Source organism: Panthera tigris, chromosome E1 (genome assembly GCF_018350195.1).
Source record: "Panthera tigris isolate Pti1 chromosome E1, P.tigris_Pti1_mat1.1, whole genome shotgun sequence".
Classification (NCBI taxonomy): Eukaryota; Metazoa; Chordata; class Mammalia; order Carnivora; family Felidae; genus Panthera; species Panthera tigris.
The window spans coordinates 20,722,353-20,747,084 of NC_056673.1; the positions used below are offsets into that span (position 1 = coordinate 20,722,353).

The 24,732-nt window shown below is 46.7% G+C and overlaps 1 protein-coding gene across 1 annotated transcript in view; it reads right to left on the reverse strand.

Moving 5' to 3' along the window:
• ASIC2 (acid sensing ion channel subunit 2) overlaps nucleotides 1–24,732 on the reverse strand; it is a 265,906-nt gene that overhangs the window by 14,764 nt on the left and 226,410 nt on the right. The window lies entirely within an intron of this gene.

Below are 24,732 nucleotides of genomic sequence, written 5' to 3' on the forward strand. Positions count from 1 at the left end.
GGAAAATGTCCTTATTCTCAGAGGTCCAATGTCCATAGAATGCTGTCATGCCTATGGTACATCCCTGCTGGGACTGGGGAAGGTGAAGGGCGAGGGAAATGAATGGCTGTGAGCACTTATGTGTGAAGCCCCGAACTAAATCCTTTATATTTATCTTTTTTATTTAATTGGAGAAAAAAAATGCAACAAAATGCATGTTTTTAGAGCACAGTTCAACAAATTCTAAAAAATGTATACACTTGACTGGGGCGCCTGGGTGGCTCAGTTGGTTGAGTGTCCGACTTTGGCTCAGGTCATGATCTCACGGTCTGTGAGTTCGAGCCCCGCGTCAGGCTCTGTGCTGACAGCTCAGAGCCTGGAGCCTGCTTCGGATTCTGTGTGTGTGTCTCTCTCTGCCCCTCCCCTGCTCTCTCTCTCTCAAGTAAATAAACATTAAATTTTTTTTTAAATGTATACACTTGTGAACCTACCACTTAAATCAAGACCTAAGACATTTAAAAAAAAGTTTACTTATTTATTTTGAAAGAGAGTGTGTGCACACGTGTGAGCAGGGGAGGGGCAGAGAGAGAGAAAATTCTAAGCAGGTCCTGCACTATCAGTATAGAGCTGGACGTGGGGTTTGATGCCAACCATGAGATCATGACCTGAGCCAAAATCAAGAGTCGGTTGCTCAACCTACTGAGCCACCCAGGCACCGTAAGACCCAAGACATTGAAAATCACCCCACAGAATTCCTTCCTCTCCCTTTCCAATCAACCCCCACCCATCCCCCAGCCAATCTCTGTTACGGATTCTACCACCATAGGTTGGCTTTGCCTGTTCTCAACCTTCGTGTAAATGAGAACCTACACTGGGTATTCTTTTGTGTCTGGCTTCTTTGGCTCAACATAATGTTTTTGAGATTTATCCACACGGTTGTGTGCCTTAGTTCATTTTTTTTTTAATTGCTGAATAGTTTCCCAGTGTACAAATATACCACAATCTGTATCCATTCACCTGATGACGGGCCCTTGGATTGTTTCCAGTTTTGGGTAATTATGAAAAAGTCCCTGTTAACATTTATGGACAAGTCAGTTCAGTTTTTGGACACATACTTTCATTTCTCTTAGGTAACCGGCTAGGAATAGAATAGCTGGTTTGTTAAGTAGGTCTCGGGGTAACTTTTTATATGAAACGGTGAAACTGTTATCCACAGTGCTAATAGTATGGTCTTTCATTACCACCAGGAGCGTATGAGAGTTCCAGTTATGCTGTACCCTTGCCAAATCTTGATTTTGTCCATATTTCTAATTTTAGACATTCATGTAGGGGTATAGTTATATCTCATTGTTGTTTCTATTTGTGGTTCTCTGCTGATTGATGATCTTGAGTGCAATTTTATGTGCTAATTGGCCATTCATATATTATCTTTTGTGACATGTCTTTTCAAGTCTTTTGCCCATTAAAACAACTTGCTTACTTCTTACTTTTATTATTAAGCTGTAAGAGTTCTCCATATGTTCTGGATACAAGTCCCCTGTCACATAGCATGTACTGAGAATATTTTCTCTCTACCTCCCATAGTTTGTGGCTGACTTTTCATTTTTTTAATGGTGTATATTTTTCCTACTTTTAAAAATCCCTCATTAAGATGTCATTTACAAATAATAAAATGTCTCAACTTTAATGGACAATTTAATGAATTTTTACAAGCGTGTACACCCTGGTAACAAGCATTCCAATCAAGATACGGAGCATCTCCATTAACCCCCCAAAGTCCCCTCCCCAGCCCTCAGGCCATCACCGATCTGCTTTCTGTCATAAATTGGCTTTGCCTGGTCTAGGATTTTATATAAATAGAAGCATACAGCATGCACCCTTTTGTGTCTGGCTTCTTTCTCTCAGCAGAATGTTTCCAAGATTCATTCATGCTCATGCATGTCTCAGTAGTTCATTCCTTTTTATTGCTGAATTTTACTTCTTCCTTTCTGGTCTTTATTTTTTATTTCTTTTTCTTGCTTCAGCGCATTGGCCAGAAACTGTATATTGTGTAACGTTGGAAAAAACTGAAGAGAGAAGATATCCTTACCTTGTTCCTGATCGTAGGAGGAAAGGGTTCATTACTTCATTATTAAATGTGTTAGGTATATATATATATATATATTTTTTTTTTTTTTTTCCCTAGAGGCCCTTGTCAGACTGAGAAAGTTCTCTCCTGTTTCTAGTTTGCTGAGCACTTTTACCTTTACTGGGTATTGAGTTTTGACAAATGTGTGTCCTGTTTCTACTGAGACGATCACATGATTTTCCTCCTTTGTTCTGTTAATATGGTGAATGATACGGATTGATCTGTAGATGCTGAACCCACCTTGCATTTCTGGCACAAGCCCCACTTGGTCATGGTTTATTTATTATCCTCTTTATATTGTTGCTGTATTTAACCTACTAATGTCTTGTGGAAGATTTCTGTGTCTATGCTCATGAATGATATTGTATTTAATTTGCTTTTCTTGTGATGTCTCAGTCAGGTTTGGTATTGTGGTTATGCTAACTTCATAAACAAAATTATAAATTGTTTCCTTTCCTCTTTCTCTATTTGCTCAGCTTGTGTAGGCTTGGTATCATTCCTGTCCTAAATGTGAAGCCATCTGGACTTGGTGATGGTGTGTGTGTGTGATGATTTTTAATTATGAATTCAATTCCTTTAGTGGATTTAGAGACATTCAGACTTCCCATTTCTTCTTGTGGTGGTTTTGTTGTGCTGTTTTCCAAGAAATTTGTCCATTTCATCTAAGTTGTTGAATTTATTAGCATACAGTTGTGTATAATATTCTCTTATCACTTTTTAAATGTCTGAAAAATTGGTAGTAACGTCCTCTCTTTCGTTTCTGATATTAGTAACTGGTGTTATCTCTTTCCTTGTTGTTTTTGATTTCTAATTTAATTATGCTTTGATCAGGAAACATACTATCCATGTTCCTTTAAAATTTACTGAGATTGAGTTACAGTGCAGTGTATGGTATATCTTGGTGAATGTTTCATGTGCACTTGAAAAGTATGTGTATTCTGTAATAGTTGGTGCAGGTGTTTTATAAAAGGCAATTAGGTCAAGTTGTTGGATAGTGTTGCTCCAATCTTCTATAGTTTTACTGAGTTTTTGTCTAGTTATTCATCAATTGCTGAGAGAGAAGTGTTCAACTCTCTAACTAGGACTATAGATTTGTCCATGTCTCCCTTTAGGGCTATTTTTGCCCCTTGTGTTTTTGAAACTTACCATGAGGCACCTACACATTTAAGATCACGATATCTTCTTGAGGGATTGATTCTGTTATCATTGTGAAATAACTCTCTTTATCTCATGCAATATATTTGTCTTGAGGTTTACTTTGTATAATATAGTCATACCAGCTTTCTTATACTTACTGTTTATCTTTTCCCATTCTTTAATTTTTTTTGGTCCACCTTTTGCTTTTAACCCATCAGAATATTTTTATATTTAAGGTACATTTCCTGTAAACAGCCTATTTGAGTACTGCTGTTTTACCTTGACAATCTCTGTATTTTAATTGGAGGGTTTAATGCATTTACATTTAATATTATTTTTGATACAGTTAAGTTGAAGTCTACTATCTTGCTCTTTGTTTCCTTTTTGTCCCCACTGCTATTTCTTCCTTTGTTCTACCTTCCTTGACTCCTTTTGGGGTAACTGAGTATTGTTTTAGGTGATCATTCCATCTCCTCAATTGGCTTTTGATTTATACCTTTTTGTATTATTATTTTTTTAACTTGTTGCTCTAGGATTTACAGTTTTCATCCTTATCAGAATCTATCTTGAATTAATATAATACCACTCCACATATAATTCTATTTCCATCCCTTCCTGTCCTTTATGCTATTGCTGTCATATATTTTACTATTACATCTGTTATAAGCACTATGGTAGGTACACTGTTACTATTTATGCCTTAAGCATCCCATTAATTTTCAAAGAAGTTAAGAAAAAAAGAAAACATTTTATATTTACCCACATGTATATCATTTTCCCTGTTCACCATTCTTTTGTGTAGATCTGAATTTCCATTTGCTATCATTTCTCTTCAGGCAGAAGAACTTTCTTTATTATTTCTTTTAGTATGAGTTCACTTGTGGTAAATGGTGTCCATTTTCATTTATCTGTAAGAAGTGTTAATTTTGTCTTTATTTTTGAAACATATTTTGGCCATGTGTAGAATTCCAGCTTGTAATGTGTTTCCCCCCCAACCGTTTCAAGGGTATTCCACCATCTTCTGGCCTGTTTTTGATGAGAAATCAGTCATAATTTTTTCATTGCTCCTCCTATGTATTATGCCTCTTCTCTCCTGACTACTTTTAAGATGTTGTTGTTGTTGTTGTTGTTGTTGTTGTTGTTGTTTTAGGATTTTAACTACATCATACCAGACGTGGTTTACTTTGTATTTATCCTGCTTGGGGATCACTGAGGTTCCTGAATCTGTGGAATGATGTTTTTGAACAAAATTGAAAAATTTTTAGCCAATATTTCTTCAATTATTTTTCTCCTCCATTCTTTGTCTCTCTTCTTTCTGGGATCCTATTTATATGCATGCTGGTTTGCTTGATACTGTTTCACAAATCATGGGTGTTCTGTTCACTTTTATCAGTCTTTTTTCTTTCTCTTTGTGTCTCATTTGAATAATTTTTATTAACCTGCCTTCAAGTTTGGTGTTTATTTATTGTTTTCTATATAATCTTCTCATAATCCCATCCAATATTTTTAAAATTTCAGGTAATTGTATATTTTAGGTGTAGGTTGGTATGTAATTTTTTTTAATTAAAAAAAAATTTTTAATGTTTATTTTTGAGGGGGGGGAGAGAGAGAGAGACAGAGTATGAGCATGGTAGGGGCAGAGAGAGACACACACAGGGTCTGAAGCAGGCTCCAGGCTCTGAGCTGTCAGCATAGAGCCATACACGGGGCTTGAACTCATGAACTGTGAGATCATGACCTGAGCTGAAGTCGGTGCTTAACTAACTGAGCCACGCAGGTGCCCCTAAGTTTTTTTTAATGTTTATTTATTTTTGAGAGAGAGAGAGACAGAGCATGAGTGGGGGAGGGGCAGAGAGAGAGAGAGAGAGAGAGAGACAGAATCTGAAGCAGGCTCCAGGCTCTGAGCTGTAAGCACAGAGCCTGATGCGTGGCTTGAACTCACGGACTGTGAGATTATGACCTGAGCCAAAGTCAGATGCTCAACCAATTGAGCCACCCAGTCCCAAGGTGTAGGTTGACATTTACAAAAAGTTTTCATATCTTGCCTAAAAGTTTCTCATCATTTATATCTTTCTGTAATAGTTTAACATGCTTATCATTGTTATTTTATTTTTATATTCTTAAAAAATATTTATTTATTTATTTAGAGAGAGAGAGAGAGAGAGCAGGAGAGGGGCAGAGAGAGAGGGAGAGAGAATCCCAAACAGATTCTGTGCTGTCAGTGCAGAGCCCAACGTGGGGCTTGATCTCATGAACTGTGAGATCATGACCTGAGCTGAAATCAAGAGTAGGACACTTAACCAGCTGAACCTCCCAGGAGCCTCTAACATGTTTATTATTGTTATTTTATTTTTATTATTAAATTTTAAAAAATGTTTATTTTTGAGAGAGAGAGAGAGAGAGAAAGGGAGGTACAGAATCAGAAGCTGGCTCCCGGCTCTGAGCTGTCAGCACAGAGCCTGACATGGGGCTTGAACTCACAAACTGTGAGATCATGACCCGAGCTGAAGTCAGATGCTCAACGGACTGAGCCACCCAGGTGCCCCATATTATTGTTATTTTAAAGTTACTGTTTCTAATTCCAACACGGGCTATATGCGGATCTGTTTCTACTGGTTGTTTATTTTTCTTTTCATATTTTCCCTCTTTTTTTTTCATATGTCTAGTAATTTTTGATTATGTATAGGGGACAGAACCCTTTACAAAATTTGTTTAATGTTTATTTGTTTTTGAGAGAGACGGAGCATGAATGGGGGAAGAGGAGAGAGAGAGAGAGAGGGAGACACAGAATCTAGAACAGGTTCCAGGCTCTGAGCTGTCAGCACAGAGCGTGATGTGGGGCTCAAACCCGGGAACGGTGAGATCATGACCTAGGCCGAAGCAGACACTTAACCGACTGAGTCACCCAGGTGCCTCTGGACATAACCCTTTTTAATTGTATCCTGGATGTTGCGAATAACTCTTTATAGTGACTCTGGGTCAGTTATCTTCCTCTGAATAGTATTGAGTTTTGTTCTAACAGGCAGTTAAATCAATGGTGAATCACTGGTTTTGTTTGGTCTTAGAAGGACTATTTAGGCTCTGTTTACGGATGGGCATATTTTAGTTTTGCCCTTGATTCTGGACTATGCCCTTTGTCTTGGGGTGTGATCTTAACTCCTGCGGAATGACTCATCTGGCATTTCAGTGGCAAGTTTGAGGTATTTATGAAGTCTCTCCAACTTGGTTGTACTTGGATATCAAGTCTGTCTCCCCTCAGTGGCAGCTGCTGAAGCCCATTTCTTTCAACTGCTGTTTTTCTCCTGAGCTTCCGGGAGTCCCTCCCTATCTGTATGAAGTTTGAAGTTCAGTCTAGGACTTTAGGGAGGTTTATGTAAAAATTTGGGGGCTCCCCATCTGAGACCCCTCCTTTCTAGGATTTCTTTTCCCAATTTTTGGCCTTTCAGGCAACCCTAAATTCTGACTTCTGACTCCTTAACTTAATGGCTGCTGTCTCCTGCTCGACCTCTATCCCCAGGATTCCCTTAGAACTTGGCGTGCCTTCACGGGGATGTCAGGTAAATAAATGTGTCCTTCACTCAGTGTGGTTCCCTTCCTTCAAAGGCTGTGTAGCCTCCCGTTTCTGCCTGCTGTTAGGCTCTCTCCAGTGCCATCAAATAGTTTGTGCAGAGTTTATAATTGCTATTTCCAGGAGAGTTTGTCTGATATAAGCTACTCCACCATTACTGAGAACCAAAAGCTTCTGTACTCATTTTATGTAACATTCACAGGACTCCTTTGAGGTAGATGTTTCCATTCTCATTTTATTAATGAGAAACTTGAGTATCAGAAGGTTAAGTAGCCTGTCCAAGATCACAAACCTAATCAGTGGCAGAGCTAGCAGATGGACCTGGGAATTTCTGACTCCAGCCTTGTGCTTATCACACTACACTGCCTCTCCAGGAACGTGGCTGTAGGAAGGGAGACACGCTCCAAGGAGGACTTTTCAGAGCATTTCTCTTCCTTTTTATCTAATGGCTCTTTTCTTCATTCTTCCTCATGGTTTGCTTTACTCTTTCATCTTTGGAGCTCATGTGTTGACCAGGATTTTGCACAAATTTCCTGTATGACCTTGGATAAGTCGCTGCTCTCCTCTGGACCTTAGTTTTCTCATCTGTAAATAGGGAAGTTTGGCGGGGTAGGGGGTATCCTATGATTAGAATGGATTGGATCCTCTATGTTGCTCAATATTGGATCATTAAACACACAAACTGGCTTTGGGAGAAATGAATCAAGCCTTTTGGCAAGGCTGGGGGTCTTAAAATGATGTAAATTCACTTTGGAGGGGGAGCTCATTTCTTTGTCTTCTATTAAAACAGGTGCCCACGATGGGCGCACCAGGAATGTAGCTGGTGAAGCTCTGATGGTGAGGATCCAAAGTTTGTTCAGGGTCAGCCACTTCCCTTTTATCGCAGAGGTCATGTCCCGGATGCCCCTGCTACCCTGCTGTGGCTGGTTCGTTATCTGTTCTGTCAGCTTTCCTGAAGCCTCACACACAGTAGCTGGAAAATCACAGCATGTAAAGCATCAACTCTTGCTTACCAATGAGTGTCTGAAAGCGGGTTGGAGTATTTGTTTATCCTGGGCAAGCAAAGCCTCAGGGGGACCCTGAAGCACTGTCTTCAGATATCTGAAGGGCTGTCTCAGGGAAGAATGAGATTTGTTTTCTGGCTTCCCAAGGGAAAGATAGACACAAGAATAGTTGTAATAAAGGAAGTGGATGATGGTAACGTTTATGCCTGCTGCAAGCACCGTGGTAGGCACATTACATGCTTTACTTAATTTAATCCCAAAGAAGGATTGGGGCGCCTGGGTGGCTCTGTCGGTGAAGTGTAAGGGTCTGACTTCAGCTCAGGTCATGATCTCACAGTTCATGGGTTCGAGACCCGCTGCTGGCTCTGTGCTGACAGCTCAGAGCCTGGAGCCTGCTTCAGATTCTGTGTCTCCCTCTCTCTCTGCCCCTCCCCTGCTTGTGCTCTGTCTTTCTCTCTCCTTTAAAAATAAATAAACATTAAAAAATTAAAAAAAAGGAAGGATAAATTCTGGCTCAACTTTCTAACCTCCTGTACAATTCAAGAATAAAATTACCGCCTTGAGAGTGAATTCCCCATCATGAGGGGTGTTCAAGCAGAAGCTACATGAATCCTTGGCTGGAATGGGATAAGAGAGAGAGAGAGTCAAGCACTGGGTGTGCAGTACCTGAGAGGGCTTCTAAGGTCTCGTAAGTCTCAATGTCTAATCATAGATCCCAAATCTATTCTTTCAGTTTGAGAATTAGAGGCAGTGGAACGAGCCAGATAGAATCTTGAACCCCACTCTTTCACGGGCCAGCTGTGTGACCTTGGGTAATTCGTCCACGCCCACCGTTAGTCTCCTCATCTGATCAAATGATATCAGTGCCCTGCAGGCGACAGGTGCTCACCAAGACTTGGTTCCCAGCCCCATCGCCTAATAAACTCCTTCATGTTCCTCTGCCCTTTCATTTATGCAACAAACAGCTCACAGCTCCCCCTCTGTTCTCCTATAGTTCAGTTCCATAGACCAGCCATCTCTGCCCTTTTGGGGTTGAGTTACTTTGAGTTGGGTTTATTATGATAAGGACTCTTGCCAAGTCCAGATAACGCCAACCCGCTAGATCTAGGGGTCAGGAGCTGGGAGAGAGGAGAGACGCCCGGGATTGAGCCTTGGAGTGTTCTCGCATGTACCTGACATCTCACCCTCCCTTACCCTTTTTATCCCCTGGGCCATGGAACTTTGGATAATTGCTGAAATTTATGAGCCGAACAAAGAACTCAGCATTTTTGCGGTGGAATATTCTGGTGCTTGCCTTTCAGTGCTTCACTGTCTTGAGGCTTCTGTCCACAGTTGTTTTCACTTTATAGAGAGAAGCTTGTGTTTGCTGCCAGCCTGCCTGGGGACATCCTGTGCTGTTCCTCGCTCCCTGGCTTTCCCTGCCTCCCCCAGCCCACAGATCCCGAGGTGTGCCAGCAGGTGGCGCTACAGTTAGCACAGCTGCCCAAGGCCTGTCTGCAGCTTGAGCAACCCGGAGGGAGTCAGTGGGTCTCCCTTGCCAAGCATCCTGGACTTTACCTAGTGTCTGCAGCCTCCACTCAGGCCTTGGCTGCGATGCTTCTTTGGTTGGGTGGGGGGGGGTGTACCAGGGCTGCAGAGGTGAGTAAAACGGGGCTCCTGTTTGCCCCAGTCCTGCTCCTGCCAGCATCATAGGGATGTCCCCAGATCCCTGGGGCCTGTCTTCTGCCTCTTCCCCCAGCCTGTACAGCTGAAGGGTAGTGGGCAGAACACGGCACCATCACTGATAGGCTAAGTCACTTAACTACTCAGGGCCTCAGTTTCCTGATCTGCAAAACAGAGCTAATAATTTGCAACTTACAGGGCTTCCTTGCAGGTTAGATGGGAATAGGCATGGCACCTTGCACAATGTTTACACGTGTTTGTTGTCTTTAGGTTAGGGAAGCACTTACAACAGTCCTTCACTCAAGGTGTCAGTCTGGTGGCTGGTCCCGTGTGCCTGTCCTAACTGGCATCCCCTCTCTAGCCATACCCATAGATCTCCCTGCCCCCTGGATCTCAGGCCTCTTAGTGCAGGGTCTGGCACACAGTAGGTGCTCATACCTGCTTATTGAAGGAATTGTCCCACCCTACTTTGTCCTAGCCAAGTACAGAGGAGGAGTGAAAGGGGCTGTCTGCTCCAAGCCACACAGAAGAAGAGGAGCCGCCATGTTGGTCCTCGTAGGCTCTGCATTGACATAGGCTCAGCACCAAATCACATCTGAGTCCTGGACTAGTAAGCAGCGGGCTTTCCTGCGTGACCTCAGGCATGCCACTCAACCTCTCTGGACTTCTCTGTCCCATCTGTAGGGGGCAGGGCCCTAAGGTACTATGCTCTGAGAGGTCTCAGTTTCTAGAATCAGGTGACCATGAAGTCCCCCTACCTCTTAGCCAGGCCCTGTGATCTCCCTCTCATTTTTCCACTTTCCACTACAAGTGCCAACTTCTGCTCTGCCCACCCAGATGGAGGGGGATTCAGAGCCTGCTTTTGAGACATAATTTTCAGTTTGATGCTTTTATTGCATCCTGCTGAATGATCTAGTGTGTTCACAAATGATCATATTGTACTCCTTTTAAACAATACTAAAATCAAATAAAATCCCTGAATCAAATCTACCAATGAGTCAGTAATGGTGGCAGCAATGGGGTCTCAGGGGAGACATGTCCTGTACAGAAGCAGTGAGGTGGCCCCATCCCCCATCCCTGCGGGTTCAGTGACAGTTCAGCCCATGAGCTCAAAGCACAAAGAGATAGCATCAGGAAGAAGCAAAAGTCGTAGGGACTGAGCAACAAGGACACCTGCCAGTTTGCGAGCACTTGCTATGTGCCACGCCCTGCAGCAGGAGGGCCAGCAGCTTTCAGAACATCGTCTTTTTCAGTCCTCACAACGACTCTGTGAGAAGAAGTACTGTGTGCCCAAAAGACTGACTGTAGACTAACTGAATGTATAGCGGCAGCCAGAGCATTTAAGCGACTATGTTCATGGAATTAGAACCCAGCAGTCTACACTTGTTACAACTACCTCCATTGCTTGCCTAAAGAAAGAGTCTACCCCAGGGAGGGGGGCGGGGCACAGGAAGTAGACGCAATTCTTGGGTGGGTGGGCAGAGTTTGGAGGAGAGATTTGAGAGATGGGAACATGGGTTCTTCAGATCCCAATACGGGAAATACTGCATAGATTGATTGAACAGTTTAGTCCTCCTAATAACCTTGCCAGGCAAATACTGTCATCCCCATTTTACAGATGAGCAAACTTGGGTAACTTGCCCAACACCACCCAGTTGAGAAGCGGCAGGGGCAGAATTCAGACCCAGGTCTGTCCAACTGCAGGGCTCCTGATTGGGGCTCAGGAGACCTCCTAATCTTGGCTCTGCTGTTACCCTGCTGTCCTCTCTAGGGGACTTAGCTTTTTCATCTGCAAACCCGGTGACTGCTCCCCCTGCCCTCATCCTGGGTACATGGCAGACATCACCAATCCATCACAGATGTGGTCTTAGAACTTAAACACTGCCATTTCATTGAAATTGGAACCAAGAGGAAATGTATTTGGGGAGGCTTCATCTGTAGAAACCATCAAACTACTCATCAGTGAATATTCACATAGAGTAGATAAGTGCTCAGCCTGAGCAAATTATTATATACTATGTAAAATTCAGAATGTGACTTACTTGTAAGAAGAGTGACCATAACCTGCCCTCTTAGGTAGGAGCATCCCTGACTGGTGTTTGGACCATTTGGACCAGAGGAGGATTCACCCAATCAGAACTCAGCGATGCCCCAGTCCTGCACAGAGTCCCACACAGAGTTCTTTGTTGTGTTGGCTGGAAACTAGTAGTAGTAGCTGGTGCAGCACTTTGACAAGCAATAAAAATCAACTTAAAAATTACCCATGGCTGGGGCGCCTGGGTGGCTCAGTCAGTTGAGCGTCTGACTTCGGCTCAGGTCATGATCTCACAGTTCATGGGTTCGAGCCCCGCCTCGGGCTCTGTGCCGACTGCTTGCTGAGAGCCTGGAGCCTGCTTCAGATTCTGTGTCTCCTTCTCTCTCTGCCCCTCCCCCCCTCACACTTTGTCTCACTCTGTTTCTCAAAAATAAATAAATGTAAAAATAAATTTAAAAATTACCCATGGTTTGTGACTAATAATAAATAAAAAGTTGTATCCATTGCAAATATGTCTATGAGTGGGAGACAATAAAAGCAGAAAATGGTGAATTGTTTATACAAAAAAGCAAGAGGTTTTTTTTTTTTTTTTAAAAAGGCTATAACTTGCCTCATTCTAACATGACTTTCACCTTTGGCTTTGCTGGCCCTAGATATGCCTCTGAAGCTCTACAAGAATCCTTCTAGCTTTGGTTGGATAATAGCCAAATAAATAAATAAATAAATAAATACATAAATAAAAGAAAACTCTCTACAGTTTTATTTCCATCCATCCATCCATCCACTCATCTACCCACACCTGCCCATCCACCCATCCACCCACTCATCTAATCCATCCATCTACCCACACCCACCCATCCACTCACCCATCTATCTATTCATAAATCCCTCCATCTACCTGCACCCATTCATCTACTCATCTATTAATTCATCCATCCTCCCATCTACCCACACCCACCCATCCACCCATCTGTCCATCCATCCATCCATCCATCCACCCAGACCCACCCATCCATCCATCTACCCATTCACCTACCGACCCATCCCCTTTCCATGTGTCCAATAAACATTTATTTAGCATGTATTCTGTTCTAGGAACACTGGTAGAAATTGAGGCTATGACAATGAATGAGATGTGGTTCCTATGACCATGGGACTTGCAGCCCGGAAAGAATAGACATGCACATAAGAAAGCAAGCGCTATAATGGATGACACCATACACAGGTAGTGGGGGCACTGGGGACAGAATGGCCAGGCCAACTCAGAGTGGAGGGCTCAGAAAAGACTTTATGGAGGGGGTGGTCACTTCAAGCTGAGTCAAGTAGGACTATGTGGTTCAGTGTGCAGAAAAGAAGTGGGTGGAGGGAACTGCCGGGGCAAAGGCACAGAGGTAAAGAGAGGCCTGGCCTGGCAGGGGAGCCTCAGATAAGTAGCAAGGTGAACGTATGGGTGAGTGTCAGGCAGGATTGAGCTGCTCAGTGGCCTGGGTGACTGAAAGTTCTCCATGATGGTCACTGTGAATCCTGTGCACGCAGTGAACATGCATCGCTAGCGGGAGACAGTCCCTGCTAACCCTCCCGTCCCTGCCCTCCTCTCCACTGCTGATGGAAGAGCTGCCTTGGCGGGAGAGGGTTTTTAGTGTGCCTGTGCATGCCAGTGCACCGTTATAATCACATCTTCATCCGGACACAATCTCCAGGGCAAGTGCCGTCGGCACTGGCAGTGTGCACGCGGCAAATTGGCGCGTGATTTGTTGGTGGAAACAGGCAGAGGCAAAGTGTTGCTTGCTGGGATGCAGGCGAGGAGGTGGCCTCACCCAGAGGAATGAGCTTGGAGGCACACAGGCCTGGCTGGGCCACTTGCAGGCCAAGGTACAGGGTATCTCCACTCCTTCCGGGTAGAGCTATTGCCTTCCTTATGTGTTCCTTCATCTTTTCCTGTCAAGGCCCGGACAGATTATCCCCTTGGCTTGTCAGTGCTGCCGGGGTCCTCAGGGTATAGAACTACGGGGTCCTGAATCCCACAGTCCCTTCTCTGACCTACAGTCTCAGCTCTGTAAGCTGGAAAGTGGCCATTTGGGTTCCAGGCTGCATCTCTGCCCTGCATTTTCTTCTCTTCTTCTTCTTCTTCCTCCTTCTCCTCCTCTTTATTTATTTATTTTTTTTCCTGGCTTCATTTCCAGCTAAGAAAACCCCAGTCCAACTTCCACCCTGAAGCATCATCGACTGAGGAGTCAGGAAGAGGCCAGCAGTCTGACCTCTTTCTATGCTGACCTGGACTATCAGAGCTGCTGCGGACAGCTGTGCAGGGCGTGCACTGCACAACAGCAGGAGGTCCCACTCACAGGGACTGAAGTGTGAAAGTCACCTCCGGAGAGTGCACGGGCAGCCCTGAGCAGTCTGTTTCCCTCTACTGCTATCCCACCTGGGGCTTCACTCGCTCCTTGGCTAGCCATCTAGCTTCAATCCCGGTCACCCCACTGTTTCCCCTTCAGATACGTTCCCTTTACAGATTGGCCTCTGTTCACAATCTCTTTTAGAATGGGGGACTTTGATGACCTTGCTTTTGTCAATGGGTATATTTGAAACAGAAGTTGGGTCTGGGTTGAAATGTTCACTTAACAGTCTTTCTTAAAGTGGAACACACCTCAATGCATTTCCGACAGTTTTGGTTCTTGGCTCCTTTCAAAATCCACTTTCCACACATTTGAGTGGGAGCAGGGTTGGGAAGAGTGGCCCATCATCTCGGGGTGCCTTCTGCCCAGGCCAGAGAGCGTAGGTGCTAGGTGGGCTGCACATAAGGCACGCCTGCCCAGTTCTGGCTTCCACAGCCTTCCTGAGGTCTTCCCCCCACCCTGGGGGCCAGTTACCCTCCACCCCCCACCCCCACGTCCACCTGTAAGCCTTCCACAAAACCTGGAACAGATTCTGGGCCAGGTAGGAGGGTTTTCAGCCCACCGCGTGCGCTTTCTGGATGTTGTCGACCTACAGCAGCAACCACATGTGTGGCTTCATGAATCTGCACAAGAATTCTCCAGGTGGGGGTTGGGCAGCTTCCCTGAGGGGCTCCCAGCAAAAACTCCCGCCCTATGCCATCCCAGGAGACCTCTGAAGGCCCAGCAAGGGTGTCAGAATGGGCCACAGCCGGCTGCCTTCTCTCTCTGGGACTCTGCTGCTGCAGCAGGGACCCCAGAGCAGAGTCCACCCTGGAGTGCCTGCAGAGGCCAGGGATGGATTTCCTCTCTGGGCTGGTGACACCGCATGATTAAGGCTCCAGCTGCAACCCTGCAGGGCCTGAGATGGCCCTGCAGGGAGGCTCTGTGTGCACAGAGCAGTTGCCATAAAATTCATCTTTTGTCACCGCCTTCCTGTAGCTTTTCCGTGGGGGTGGTGGATGTTTACGGCCATAGAGCATGTGTGGATTCTGGAAGGGTGAGTCAATCGAAAGTCTCTGCTCTTGAGCCACTTGGCTCTCGGACGCAAGGGTGAGTTCTCAGGTCTGATCCTTCCAGCTCCGAGCTGCTGGAGCCACATTTATTTGGATCTTATGTAATTTTCCAAAGAGGGGTACCTGCTTTGTATCTAGGCTGTTTATAACACCACACCGGGTTCCATAATTCTCCAAATAATTAATATTCATGGGGAGCTCATTACAATTGTGGAAGCCCATCGATCACCACCTATTAGTCCTTCGAACTGTGGCTCCCTCACCACCGTCCCTAGAAATGCCACCATCGTCGACACACCGCGTCGTATTTCTTACACAGGCCAGAGTACTTTACAACTTTCAGGAAACTTTCTTTTCCACTAAATGATTCTAATTTTGTATGGCTGGGTTGGTTGTCTTGCACGGCTCACGATGATAATTACAAAGTCTAGGTATGCGTTTCCTCATCTGCATAACAGGAATAATTAGCTCTATTTCATAGGGTTGGAGGAAGCATTAAATGAGATACCCACCACAGCATTTGGGGCCGTGCCCCGGTGGGGGGCAGGGGGAACCTCCCCTTTGTGGAGATTTGTTACAGGTGGGGTGGAGATTCTGCTCACTGCTGCCCCTGGTGGTCCCCAGGATGGGCCATGGCTGCCTGAACTGCACTGGGAGGAGGTTAGGGAAGAAAACTGTGGCAGGGAACCCTGTTCACCCAGCGTGCCCAAGACCTTGACTGAAGGCCTGAAGCCCCACCCAGAACTTTGACAAGAAGATGTAAATGACCCATGAAGCCCTCAGGACAAGATGTAAATGACCCACGAAGCCCTCTGCTGAGGTTCTCTTTATACTGAATGTGGCTGCTGGGAAAATCCACCCCCGCCCGGGGCCACAGATCTGAACTGAATGGCTATTCCTTGGTCTGACCTACCTCCCAGCAGGATGCACCTCTGTGCAGAGACAGGAAGCAAGACAGGGCATCTTTGGTTGGCAACATGCCGTCCCTCTTCCTGCGTTCCCACAAAGCCACGGTCTGGATTGGGGTCGATCAGACCTAATGTCAGATCCGGGCTCTGGATGACCACCGACACCTGACACTTCTCTACAGGTGTCAGTGCCTTTATCTGCAAGGTAAGATGTATATTGGGTCTGTCATAGAGCTGGTGCTCAAAAATGTCATGTTGCCCATCCCGCTTTCCTCTTCCCCGACTCAGAGGAGCGTCGGAAGAAATCAGAAGCAATATTGACTTAACTACAAAATGCTCAGATGTTTTCCCTGCTGCTCTGATAAAGTAGGCTTTGAAGCGAACCTTCCCGTGCAAGTCTGGATCATCACAAATGAGCAGATGCAAACTGTCAGCCCACGAGGAAGTCCCGGGTGTTTGCCTTTCAAAGAGGAACAAATAACCCCCGTTTGAGCTCTTTGTGAGGCTCCCTGAGCTTGTCCCATTGTCCTCAGCACTCAGCCATCCTTCTTGGTGGTGGGGAGGTGGCATATCCCGCCATGAAAGAGGTAGGGGTGGAGGGGGAGGCCCGGGCTGACACCCTCTGGTAGGCACTTTGCATAGATTAAGCATGAGGTCAGTACTGCTGTTATCCCTGTTACGGCAGAGGAGGAAACTGAGGCAGAAATCTGCGGAGACTTGCTCCAGGCCTCACTGCTGGTAAATGGTGGAGTCAGGATTCAGAAGCCCTGCACCACTGTCCTACAGGGTCTGCTCCAAGGTAGCCCTCTGTGTCTAAGCCCTGTGATGGCGGCTGCCACCCCTGGAAAGAAGCCATTCATTATCAAAGACCTACTGCGGGATTCCTGCATGTTTCAGGATTCTCCGCTGAAGGTCTTTTTCCCTCTCAATGTGGGACTGCCACATTACTTCCATTTCACAGGTAAGAAGACTGAAGATCAAAGCAACATGATTGGCCTGAGATCATCTAATAAGTTGAAGGCAGGGTTCAGACAAGAACCCAAGGGTTTTGACTCCTGGTCATACCCCACATTGAGCCAGCTCTCTCTCCCTCCCTTGCCCCATCCAGCCCTCATTTTGGGTTACTGCCCAACCACCTGGGAGAGGCTGGATGATCCCATATGGGGAGTCGGCCATCACACTGACCACAGCCACAGATTTCAGTTTTGTCCTTTCCTGGGAGCCTCTTTAAGCATACTAGTAAGCTGACTTATCTCTGGGGTCTTCCAGAGAAGCCCCCGGCAGGCACCTTACTCAGGGATGGTACTGAGAGTAGAAAGAGTTATGGGTTTGTATTCGGAAATTCTAAGCTTGAAACTCAGCTTTACCATCTGCTGGCTTAGTGACCTTGGGCAGGTTGTCGAACCTCTTTGAGTATCAGTTACCTCTGTGAAATAGGAATATCATTCTCCGTCTTGGAGAGTTTTTATGAGATAACATATGAATCCAACACACTGGTTATATGACACATAGCAGGTGCATAACATAGCAGAGATCTTGTCTTTTGTCACTGGCAGAAGACTCCAGAGTCTTAAGAAAATCCAGTTGGTAAAATGCACCCCAACCTGAGTCACAGCAAGGGTTATTGTAATTATTCAAGGATCCCTGATTTTCACAAAAGACTTGGCCAGGTCCTTTAAATGTCAGCTACATGTGCATTCTGCCACGCCTGTTTTCGAATCATTAGCTACTTGACAGCGACATTAGTGGGGAGAGAGAAAGAGCACAGCTCATGTTATGGAAAGCCAGCGCTAGGAGCCATTACCTGCTGGAAATCAAATCGGATCGGGAAAAAAAAAATGGGTCTGAAAGAGTAACCCACGGAGAAGATTTCATTTATAAATATCTCTCTCACCGTCCTGCCTGGGGAGCCCATCCTTCAGTTGTTCAAGGCAAGATATGAATGCAGAGTCAGGCACCCCCAAACGTTTCCCCCTAAACTTTAAAAGCCCGGTGACAGGTGATTGGAATGACTTCACAATGCAAGATGCCAAGGCTGTAATTGTTAATTCTTCTGGCAGTAATTTATCCTGCTATCCCTTTGGGTAGCTAAGCAGCTCCGATCACAAGTTGCCCAATCGGCTTATACGTCTTCTTGATGAATCACTTTCGTTCTCTAGGTCCTTTCTCTGGGCTGTGGTAATTCTTGACAACTGCCTTAGAGCCTCTGTCTCCTGCGGGCACGGAAGGGAAGAGCTATCTATCAGGAGGAACACGTGGAAAACAGAGCTCCTGGCATTGGGGGAAGTTGGCAGGTGGGGGGTTGAACCTTCTTTTCAGGATGGAGAGGCCAGGGCATGGGATGCAGGACACGATGTGTGCTCACTGACCTCCCGGCACCCCTGGATCAGGGGTGGCTGGGCAAGCCCCATCCGATGAGCTCCAGTGAGTATCCAGGCATCTTCACTAAGAAAATGTCACGTGATAAACTGTGAATCCACTGCACAGACACACCCAGGCAGCATGGCAGAGACTGTGAGGGCTCAGATATTGGTGTTCTGATCTTCTGCCTGGGGTGGGTAGGGGTTGCCTTTCCCAGCCCCCTTTGCCCCTAGGTGGGGCGTGTGACTAGTTTTCACCTATGAGATGTGGGTAGAAGTGATGTGGGACTCCTCTGCTGAGGCGGTTGAGGGTAGATGTCCCCGGAGGAGGATGGAATCATGGTTGGGGGGGCGGGTGGGGGAGAAACCTGGATCCCTAAAGAACTGTGTGGAGTAGAGCTGGGCTGTAGTGTGGGCAAGGAATAAACATCTATTGTGTCAACCCCCTCAGATTTAAGAGGGGATTTAAAAAATGTTTTAAATATTTATTTCTGAGAGAGACAGAGTGTAAGTGGGGGAGGTGCAGAGAGGGAGACACAGAATCTGAAGCAGGCTCCGGGCTCTGAGCTATCAGCACAGAGCCTAACATGGGGCTCGAACTCATGGACTGCAAGATCATGACCTGAACTGAAATCAGATGCTCGACTGACTGAGCCACCCAGACGCCCCGATTCAAGAGTGGTTTATGGCAGTTAGTCTCTCATGCCTATGGCAGGCAATACCTGATATAGCAGAACTCAAATCCTCAAATGTAAGGAAATCCCAGGTGGCAGTTTATCCTGAGTTAGGCGGGTGGCTTCTACTAACCAGGTAATACATTATAACTCACTTCTGATGGCTGCTCTGTGGACATCCAGCTATCACTCGAAGAACACTGGAAAGCCAAATCCTTAATTTTAGACCTTATGAATTGTCCCTATTGGGAGTTGGAGGGAAGGTCATGGTCTTTCTATAAAAGGACTTGGACCTCCCCCTCTCCCTCAGCCTCCGCTGGATGGGTGAGAAGTCTGACTCCATCTCGCCAGTCCATGCAAGTGTCCCCTCTTCTCCACAAGTTGAGACCATCACTAGCCCCCTCCTGCACCATTGCAATAGTCTCCTGACTGCTCCTCCTGCCTCCCATCTGACTCCGGCCTGACCTTCCTAAAATGTGAACTCAGCCATGTCACCATCTTCCCTGATGAAATCCAAGCTCCTTTTCTTCCCGAGGCTCTGCTCGCTCTGCTGCACTGCCTCACCTCTCCTCTTGTCTTCCCCCAAACCATCGGGCTCCCTTGGCCTCTCCACATTTGTTTTTCTGTCTCCCTACCTGGATGGTTCTTCCTGCTCCTTGGTCTGCAACCACCTCATTGGCTTGTAAGGCTCAGCTTGTGCCCCTCTGCCAAGAAGCCTTCTCCATCCATTCCTTCTGCCTTTGGACCGCGGTGTCCAGGCTTGGGTTTTATCCCAGCACCTGCAACACTTTATTGTAGTTATTGGCTGACATGCCCACCTCCTACTAGCCTTCGAGCTTTTTGGAGGGAGTCAGCGGGAGACAGATTTCTCTTTGCCAAAGCTGGCACAAGGCTGGGCTCCGCTAACAGAACTCTTGGCTCTGTGATAGCCGAGATGGTTACCATCGCAACTTTCCCTCCCTGGGCCTCAGTTTCTCCAAAAGCGAATCTGAGAGGCAGCTTGCCCTTGGTGGTCTCTTCGGGCCTTCCCAGCTTCAGTATTCCAGGATTCTATAATTTTACCACGAGCACAGCGCAGTCACGTGAGGGAAATCAATACTCAGAGTTTTTCCTGAGCTGGGTCTGTGCAAGCCACAATTCTTCAGAAGACTGTCCTCAGGGGTGCCTGTGGCTTTCAGCTCTGCCTGATGCCAGAGAGAATTTATCATTACAGAAAAGCTTATGGTGCAGGTTTAGTAACTGTGGCATCTCGGGCGTGCTGGTGCTTCATTTATCAAGTAAACACCGCTTGGTTATTTAGGCTTCAGTCATTGTGCTCATAAGCTATCACTCAGATACAAACGTTGGGGTAGGATGTCCCCTTTTATTGACCCCGATGAGAGATGGGCATGGCACGGGGAGCGAGGCCCTCTGGAGGCTTGCTACTTGGGACAAGGATGCTCTGATGCCGGGGCAGGTGAGGAGTGGGGGGCAGGAATTCTCAGCACTCTTCAAACCACACCGTTAGCAGGCTCAGGGAGCTCTGCTGTCATGGGGCATGTGGCCTTGGGGAAGTTTCCCCCTTTACAGAACCCGTCCGTGTTGGCATTCGGGTCAGGGCTCTCCTTTCTGCATTTCCCAGGGTGGGTCTGGGTGGCTGCCTCCCTCCCAGCATGCTCTCAGAGTTCACTGCTGAAGCCAACTGTGTCTAATCCAGTTACCTTCATTGGTGTGGTTTTCATCTTTGGTTCTCTTTATTATTAATGTCTATGTCTTTGTAGCTTTTTTTTTTTTTTAAGTAGGCTCCATGGCCAATGTGGGGCTTGAACTCGTGACCCGGAGATCAAGCATCACATGCTTTTCTGCCCAAGCCAGCCAGGAGCCTCTCAGTTACCTTCATGGGTTCAACAGCTAAAAATAGTGAGAATTCGGTGGACGTTTATAAAGCTGGAAGCCCCTCTCTGCCAAATGCCTGGCCTTGAGCATGTGGGATTTGGTCCCCCATGGCTTCCTGCAGAAGGATTCCTTGGGCATCCCCCACTCAGTTCCTGCCAACTGACTCACTCTGACCCCAGGGCGGTTCCTCGCCTATTAATTGGCTCAGTTGCCGAGTATTTCCCTGTCCTGCCCCAGGGCTACTCATTCCCCAAGAGCACTTCTGGTTTCCTAAGGGCCACCTGAGGTCAGCAAGTCTTCTGAGAACTTCCCACATCCTTGTCTACTTTGCAACCCTTTGTTACGGCTAAGTTTGCTCATTTGCATTTCAAGTCTTGCCTCCTCCAGGAAGCAGTCCTGGCTAATTCCTCCTTCTCCTTCTTCCTGGCTCCAGTAGCACTTCCCTTGATCACCGGGTACTTTGTCCTGGGCCACCATTTCTCTTTCTATGATCTGATATCTTTTTTAAAAAAATTTATTTGAGAGAGATATAGAGAGAGAATGAGCAGGGGAGGGGCAGAGAGAGAGAGAGAGAGAGAGGGAAAGAAGATCCCAAGTGGGCTCTGTGCTGATAGCAGAAAGCCCAATGAGGGGCTCGAACCCATGAACTGTGAAATCATGACCTGACCTGAAGGTGGACCCTCAACGGACTGAGCCACTCATGTGCCTTGATCTGATATCTTTCTATCTGTCACAAAGGCCTCAGGGGCTTTGGGAACAGAGCCTTCCTGGTGGTTCTTCATGACCCCAACTTCACCTACTGTAGGCACCCCTGAAGGCTCTCACTGATTTTTTTTTTGCATGGCGGCATGACAGAAATTGGGGAAGAGCCAACTCCTAAGATGAAAGTCCAAATGCTTAACCTGGCTTGCCAGGCCCAGCTTGATCCAGCCTTGCCTGTTTCCCAGCCTCTTCTCTCTCTACTTCCTGATCCCAACTTTATGCTCTGCAATAAGAATGGCTCACAAGCTGGTTCTTGCCTCTGCGCCTTTTCTTAGGCTGTTCATGATGCCTGATGGCCTTTCCTCCCTCTTTTCACCCAGCTAATGTTTACCAGTCCCTCCAATAGCAACTCCTCCAGGCAGCCTTCCTTGGCCTTGAAGTTTCAGTGAGCACCCCTCTTCTGGACTCCTACCCCTACTCCTACTCCTACCCTTAGTACTAGTACCCCGTGCTTTGCCTCTCCTAGCACATTATCACGAGGTTCCCACATTGGTTGGCCTCACCAGACTGTGAGCTCCCCAGGGGTGAGGCCATTGGTAAACATCTGTGGGTTCCCAAGGTGTGCAGATACTTTGTTGAGTTAATGGATGAATGAATGGTGGGCCTTGGAGTCCTTCCAGGCTGGACATAAGCAGGTCACAAGGAAGATGGGAAATGCAGATGTAAAGTCGAGGTCCAGGGGCAGAGACAAGCAGCCAGGACTAGGCCAGGTGAGTGTCAGGGGTCCAAAGTGATGGGTTCTCTGTGTAAGGGCTGAGGAGGCTTCCCAGGGTGAGGCCCAGGAAGGGGAGGGGCACAACAGGTGTCACGTGGTTTGGAAGAGGGAGTGAAGGGATGCAGACCCCACCGCAATTGTGCTCTTTAAGAAACTGCTGTTATCCACCTGCCCACCTCTGGCTCTTAAAGGAACAGTATGTCCCTATATCCTCACAGAGTCTGCCTTCCTATCTGAGGCTTCAAACAAACTGCTTCGTATGGAAGGGTATATAAGCACGAAATGAACTGGAGCTCCCGGAAGTTATTTATAGTGAGGCTCTGGCTGAGTGTTCCTGGTGAACAGATGTGTGTGTGCGTGGGTGTGTGTGTGTGTGTGTTTGGTGGAGGGTGAAGTATCACCATGGTCTGTATTTATTTATTTATATTTATTTATGTTTTTAAAACATTTTTTAAATGTTTATTTTTGAAAGAGAGAGCACGAGCGGGGGAGGGGCAGAGAGGGAGGGAGACAGAATCTGAAGCAGGCTCCAGGCTCTGAGCTGTCAGCACAGAGCCCAATGCAGGGCTTGAACTCATGAACCATGAGATCATGACCTGAGCTGAGCTGAAGTAGGATGCTTCACCAACTGAGCCACCCAGGCGCCCCTCACCACGGACTTTAAACTTTAATGTGCCTAGGATCATGAGGGGCTCTTGTTAAAATGCAGGTTCTGGTTCAGCAGGCCTGAGGTAGGGCCTGAGACTCTGTGCTTCTGACCGGCTGGTGTTTCTGATGTGTTCATGCTGCTGATGCTGCTGGTCCCTGGGTAACACTGAATGACAAAGAACTAGCAGGAATCCGGGCTTCTCCATAGGGTTGATCTGGACCCAAGGCCACAGAGTCATGGAATCAGAATTTTTAGAATGTTTGAAGTGGAAGGGACCAGAGATATTGCCATATTTCACCGCTGTATGCGCCATTAGTTTGCACACTACTTTGGCAGACGGTATCCTGCAGCTAATGGTAAGAAGCCATTGACTGTAAGAGCCCCTTAATTTCAGAGATGTCGGTGTGTGACATAGAGTTGAGGAGTAGGGTATTTGATTTAACTCTTACCCTCCTCATTTTACAGAGGGGCATATGAGGTGCAGAGAGAAGGGACTTGTCTGTGCCTGCAAAAGGCTGAACCTGGACTTGCCCATGAGGCCTGAGGAAGTGCTCCAAGAGCATCATCAGGCCCAGGGTGAAGGAGGGAGGTCTCCCTGTGATCGCTGGACAACTTGGGGTCCTCCGAGGCTCCCAGCTCATCCTGGACTCCAGGCTGCACCCCACGAACAGTAATCTCTTCCTGTCCCTTGGCAGCATGTTTCTGCTAAAAAGCTTCAAGCCCAGGGCTTTCTTTGTCTGATTTTATATTCAGAACATCCTTTTCTTTCTATTCAGGAAATTCCTAAATTAAATTGAGTCCCAGATGGCACAGTTTGAGCCTTTCCGCCCTTGGCCTCTCTTCCTGGGAATCCAAAGAAAGGCAGCTACTCCATCTTCTCTCGGCCTTGTCTCTTCCTTGATAAATGGTGGACTTAACTGAATAGCGGAACTGGATCACCCAGGGTGGGGGTTTTCAACCCACACCCTGCATCTGAATTCCCCAAGGGTTCTGGTGTGAACCACAGATGCCCTGGGCTCACCTCAGAGATCAGGGTTCAGTTGCTCTGGCGTGGGGCCCAAATGCCCCTTAGAGGATTCTAATCCTGCAGCTAGGTTGAGAACCATTAATCTAGTCCAGCCTGTTTGAAGGGTGGAAAAACTGAGGTCCAGGAAGGCCAAGTGATTTGCCTGTGGTCTTAACAGTGGGCTGTAGAGGTGGGGCTAGACTTCAGTTCTCTGGGTTATTCCTGGATTCCTCACTCAAAGCCCTAACTAGCCTACCCCACTGAGCCTTTACTGGGAGTGACAGATTCTACAGTAGGTACACAGCTTTCTCTCTCTCTCTCTCTCTCTCTCTCTCTCTCTGTCTCTCTCTCTCTCTCTCTCTCTCTGTGTGTGTGTGTGTGTGAGAGAGAGAGAGAGAGAGAGAGAGAGCCAGACAGACAGGGAGAGAGAGAGACAGACAGGTTCACTCCATGTTGGAAAATCTAAGCAGAAATTAACAGCAGAACTTGGAAGAACATTCCAGCCGAAAGTGGAAATACAAGGACCTCAAGTAATACAGGGACACGTGCAATGCTATTTGTCTGACCATCACTCCTGACCATTCAGGGAGGGATGTATAACCCCTTCCCAGCACCCCCAGACAGGATTCAGTCTTCTCTGGGGGAATAAGCACATTAATGGGGCTCATATGTTTAATTTCCCAGCCCTGAAACCACGTCTGGGGCTATCTGCAGACTCTAAGTTCCCGAAGTCCCCATGACAGAGCCTGATGGCCCCACTGTCATGTGCTGGATGTTTGGAGCTGGGTGGCTTGGGCTGCTTATAAACTTTACTGGCCAATG